This window comes from Triticum aestivum, chromosome 5B (assembly GCF_018294505.1).
Source record: "Triticum aestivum cultivar Chinese Spring chromosome 5B, IWGSC CS RefSeq v2.1, whole genome shotgun sequence".
Taxonomy (NCBI): Eukaryota; Viridiplantae; Streptophyta; class Magnoliopsida; order Poales; family Poaceae; genus Triticum; species Triticum aestivum.
In genome coordinates, this window is record NC_057807.1 from 57,431,971 (window position 1) to 57,437,697 (window position 5,727).

General features: G+C 47.7%; 1 long non-coding RNA gene across 1 annotated transcript; it reads left to right on the top strand.

Annotated features, from left to right (window-relative positions):
- Positions 1 to 177: 177 nt before the first annotated feature.
- Positions 178 to 5,276, top strand: LOC123110385 (uncharacterized). The gene is made up of 3 exons (XR_006453363.1): positions 178 to 4,087; positions 4,179 to 4,328; positions 5,040 to 5,276. It is a non-coding gene; the product is annotated as an uncharacterized lncRNA (long non-coding RNA).
- The last annotated feature ends 451 nt before the right edge of the window (positions 5,277 to 5,727 follow it).

The following is a 5,727-nucleotide window of genomic DNA, read 5'->3' on the forward strand; positions in this document are numbered from 1 at the left end:
TCTAACCCCTTGTAAAGTGGGGCAAATCATCTAATCTCCCGTATCACACCTGCATTCCCTTGATGATGCGGTGGACAAGGAAGACGTGGGTCCCCAGCCAGGGCCCACTGGCAGCTGTATGTGTGTGTGTACTTAAGCGTGTGAGTTAGCCAGAGTTGGGGATGCCTGTTGTATGTGAACCTTGTCCCTCACCTACTCTCTCTGTATCTCGCCCTCCTTCTCTGTTCCTCATCTTCTTATGCAAGTAAGAACTCCAGTTCAATCTCTCATCCCGATCTCCTCTGTATCGATCCCTTGTGCCACTGGGTTTGTTACAAACTGGTAATCAGAGCCTGGTTCCCTTTTCCCCCAATTTTTTTTGCTAGATCGTGCTCACATCCTCTCGATCGGATCATAACATCCACCGTTGCGGGTGCCGATTCACTCCAGTGAGTTAGCCCAAACTCCCCAGCAGGGTTGGACCGATTTGGAGCGAGGGCGACGGCGCCGCCATCCAAACCTTCCGCCCAGACCCACCACATCCTAGTAGCCATGTAAGAAACCTCGGGAGAGATCAAATCCTTGCTGGAGTCACTCTTGACGCGGTTCGAAAAAAGCCAGATCACCGCTGACAAGCATGTGGAGGCACATCTCGCCTTCAAGAAGCAGGTCTCTAGCGACCTCACGCACCTTCGCCACGAGATGGACTTGACGCAAGCGGACGTCGATGAGGTGCGCTAGCAGCGCACCAACCACGACAAGCAGCAGGCGCCCGCCTCCTCTCACCATCACCAGTTCAAGCCCATGGAAGGCGATCCGCATGCGTCCTCGGCCACGCCACGACCAGAGCACCCAAGGGGCTTCGAAGTCCATGGGCCGGTCGCTCGCCTCATCAACGATGGTCCACCCCTCATGCCGCACCGCCCCGCGGTCACCATCACCGGGGCAGGTCAGATGCCGCCGCCAGCTTCCCCTCGCTGGATTCCTCAAGCGCCGCCCACGGACGACTACCACGTCAAGCCCCCCAAGCACGACTTCCCTAAGTTCGACGGCACGGCACCATATCTTTGGATCGATCGCTGCGAGTCCTACTTCAAGCTGTACGGGGTGCCGCAGCACAATTGGGTGACCACGGCCTCCCTCTACATCGAGGGGCATGCTGCACATTGGCTTCAAGCTTACCGTCAGGCACACAGAGCGTTGTCATGGGAGGCGTTCTGTGAAGCGCTCAAGGAGGAATTTGGGCCTGACGAGTTTGAGTTAAAGATGCACAAATTACTGCAACTCCGTCACACAGGAACAGTGGCTGAATACCGGCTCGCGTTTCAAGGCGCGTATGTACCACCTGCTGGCACTCGATGTTACGCTCAGCAACAAGTTCTTCATCACGCAGTTCCTGCTCGGTCTGCGGGACGATCTTCGAGCGGCGGTGCGCCTTCAAGCGCCCACGAGCATCACGTGTGCATCCGTTCTGGCGTGCATCCAAGAGGAGGAGACCGACACGCATCGACCTCGACCGTGCATGTTCCCGGTGGGACGACCCCCAACACCACCCATCGCGCTGCCACCACGACCGCAGGTTGTGCCGCGACCTACTGCTGCACCGGTCGCGGTCGCCGGTGGGGACGGTTATGCGCGTGAGCGGCAGCTCCAAGATCACCGCCGGGCACATGGCCTGTGTTTCAAATGTGGTGACCGATACTCCAGGGAGCACCGTTGCAAGCAGGCCACGCAGCTGCTCACCATACACATGGGAGAGCACGGGGAAGTGCTCACCGATGAAGCAATTCAGGCCATGGAACTGTTAGATGAGCCAGGCGATGCACCAACAGAGCAAGAGTGTTGCGTGCTCTCCACCCAAGCCGTCTCCGGCGTGGAGACTCCGCATACGATCCGCCTCCGTGCTCTCATGGGTAATCAGGTCATGCTACTCCTTGTCGATTCAGGCAGTACACACAGTTCCATCTCCGCGTCCTTTGCCGATCGCATTGCTGCAACAACAACGCCCTTGTCGCCAGTGGACGTGCGCGTTGCTAATGGTGAATGACTGGTCTGCGACAGGCTTGTACCTGGTGTCAAATGGTGGATACAAGGGCACACCTTTTCTACAGACATGCGCCAGCTCACGCTCGGTGCATACGACGGCGTGCTGGGTATGGACTGGATGGAGAAATTCAGCCCGATGAGTCCATTGGCGAAACAAGACTCTCACCTTTGAGCATGAGGGTGCCACTGTTACGCTACAAGGTGTTCGCCACAATGATGTTAAGTCCCTGGAGGCAATCGAACCAGAGCAGTTCAACAAGTGGCAAGCCGGCAACGAGATCTGGTACATGGCTCTTCTGGACAGACACCCACCCCCAGCGAGCCCGGGAACAATTTGCCGGCCGGCATTCAAGCAGTGCTCAGCGAGTACAAGGATGTGTTTGGCGAACCCAAAAAATTGCCGCCACATCGTCAGTACGACCATGCCATTACACTGGTTGAGGGGGCACAACCTGCGAATGCACGCCCCTATCAGTACTCTCCGTTGCAAAAGGACTAAATCAAGCGGCAAGTCAGAGAAATGCTCGATTCTGGTGTCATTGAGCACAGTATGAGTCCCTATGCTGCTCTGGTTCTCCTAGTAAAGAAAAAGGACGGATCATGGCGTTTTTGTGTGGATTATTGATGCCTCAATGACAACACAGTGAAGAATCGGTTTCCCTTACCAATTGTGGACGAGCTGCTGGACGAGCTCGCAGGTGCTAAATACTTCTCCAAATTTCTTTTTGAAGTTACAGCACCAGCCTACTGCATGCATCTCCAAGCATCAGGCTGCTAGTAGTTTACCTGTGCAAGTCAGGCATCATTGGACCCTTGTTCAGAAATCAAGGGTTGGCATATATAGCTAGTATCATTGGACACATTGTCTGAATTTTTTAACACATTGTCTAGGCTTGTATAGCTAGTATTATAGGCAGGGTGTCTTTTTAAGTGAAAGTTCTTTCTAAGTATTTTTTTCAACTGCTTGTGTGGGCATATATTGCTGTATTATAGGATGCTTGAACAACGAGTCCCAAATTTGGGAACAGGACAGACATCTACCTCCCAGTTTTGTATATATGAAAGTGAGCGAGTCCTGAATTTGGGTACAGGCAGGGGTCCATTAGGAACATGGCAGTTATTTTGCATAATCCTCGACCTCCTCTTTCAATCTCTCTTTCTCCCTTTCTTCTCTGAATTTCCCGGTGTTGTATAAGTCTGTAAGATTCAGATTTTAAGAGTACTTGCTCCCTGTACTAGTTACTTCTACTACTTATTTTTAGCTGTTTAGTACTACTCTGTAGATCTGTGATAGTAGTCTAGTCACTTGTATAATTTTGTTTATTAGTATAACTTGAACTATGGAGTAGTACCCTGTTCGCATATGTGTGATTATGTGTGTTCTGTAGTCTCTGTGATAGCTCCAGTACATGTGAACTATATGTTGTGGTGTAAATCATTTTCATTCTATCTTATAAACGTGTTTCTTCAATAGCTATTTCTGTTCAAGTCTTGTTTTCATTGATGTTAGCATTTAGTTTGTCTCAAGTAAAAAAATACTAAAAATACAGTGAAGATAATCTGAACCTCCCTATGTAAAATTTAGTCTGTCTGTAATACTACTAGAAGATATGGGTGAGGGACTGAAAGGATGATATGCTTCCATGAATTTATTTGTAAAAAGTTTTTCTTGGCTGTGTACAAATAAGCCCAAATATGTGAGCCTCGGTTCTGAAAACTAAAGAGTTTATATATTGGTAGATAGACTGTGATTTAGGATATGCTAAACAAGAAGCTTTATAAGATGGAACTATCAATTCATCATGACTTCACCTTGTCCTTTAATTTAATATGGTTAGAACTACCATGGGTTTTTAAGTAGTTGGGGCATTAAGAAACAGTATCCTGGATGTTTGGCCTTGCATCCGTCCTTCCATGAATTCATGCTTGTGCATTGCTAGTTATTGCTTTTTTTGCAGGTCTTCTTCCTCCTCGATCTGGTGCAGCAGCAACAATTCAAGGTCATGGTCATGGAGCAACAGCCATATATTTTTCTTCTTATTCTTCCCTGAGATGAGATGAGGTTTGTTTTCCTCAAGGTCAAGGTGCAGCAGCTCGATTTGATTTGATGTGATTGGATTCAGTTTCCTCATGCCTCTCTGTTTGCATTGCAGGCTCTGGTGGTCGGTCTTCAATTCTTCATGTTGCTGTGCTGCTACATGAGGGCCCTCTTCAATTCTGCATCCGTTGCGGACCCCGCAGCTTCCACCTCCAGAAGAGCACCTGCTCCTCATGCGGTTACCTGGCCACCTGCATCCGCAAGTGTAAGCTCCCCTTCCCTCCGTCCTAGATCTCTAGGTCTGTTGCTGTCATGCGCCATGTTCTTGATGTTGCATGTCCTCATGTGGATGCCACGAACGGCGCTGCTCCTGCGTGCAGAGTTGATTCACCGCATTAGTATGCGATTGTTGTCTCGCCGTGGTTGTTCAAATTGAGATGCACCCAGTTGATTCGTCATCTCGGGTCATAATTTTCCGCATTCCCTGTTGCTGTAGCTTGTTGGATGCATAGTTTGATCTCCCAGTGGGAATTATTAGTGAATGGTGATGTCTGTGGTCACGAGAATGGTGATGTAGTAGCTGGTATGCTTGATGCGTGTATGTCCATCTCTTTACTGTTTTGCTAGAACCATAAATCCTGATGCATGATGATCATGGTCTGTTTTGTTAGAGCTATTCTGCTGGTGCTTAAAATTTGACATGCCTGGTTCTAAAACTCGTTCTTACAGTTTTCATTTCTATGATCAATTTAGAGAGTTGCACATGTCAGTATATTATATACCAAAAAAATTCCTAGCTAGTGAGAACATTTTAGTCATTCCATGAATGCATACTGGTTAGTGTTACTCATACTATTTATGTACATGGCATTTGCTGTCAATTCTTGATTATAAGTTATTGGATCCCTCATTGGCTACTGTTTGATGTTCTGTACCTATTCTTATTCTTATATGTTCATTCTTATTTTTTGCACAGGTGAAGTGTGAATCCATGTCCGAAGCTGTGAAGCATATCAGCAAAGAGTAGCATATTATGTGTTGTAGTTGTAGGCAATAGTAGGCATATCTGGGTTGTAATATTCTGTAACTATTGTAATAGATTAATGTAGTATTGTTTTCGACCAAGTTCATTTGCTCTCTCGTCTGTTCGAAACAATGATTGTGTACGTGATTTGAATACCCGTGAAATGGAAACCTGACAAGTTGGGTCCAAGTTATAATGGTTGTTTGACAAATTTCGAAAGTTCAAATGTGTGGGACCAATTTTGAGCTCAGCATGACAAGTGGGACCCGTTGCAAAATAAAATGGCTGAAAATAGGAAATCAGTAGACTATAAAAGGCTGCACTCTAGAATATAAAAGGCCAAATTGTTGGGCTAGGCCCATGTAGCTAGCAAAAAATAACAGGAAAAAATACATTAAAAAGGCCAAATTATTGGGCTCGGCCCATGTAAAACGCCGAATCGGACCGGGCTGATTCTTGTGCCACATCAGCTTGCCACGCTGGATGCCTACGTGGCCTGAGGAGGTTGCTAGTGACCAAAAATTTGGTCGTGGAACCAACGACCTTTTACATATCACAATGAAGGTCACTAATTTCAGTTTACGACGGCCAGCTTTTGACCTTCTATTTTTGGTCACAAAAAGGTCACAAATGAAAAACT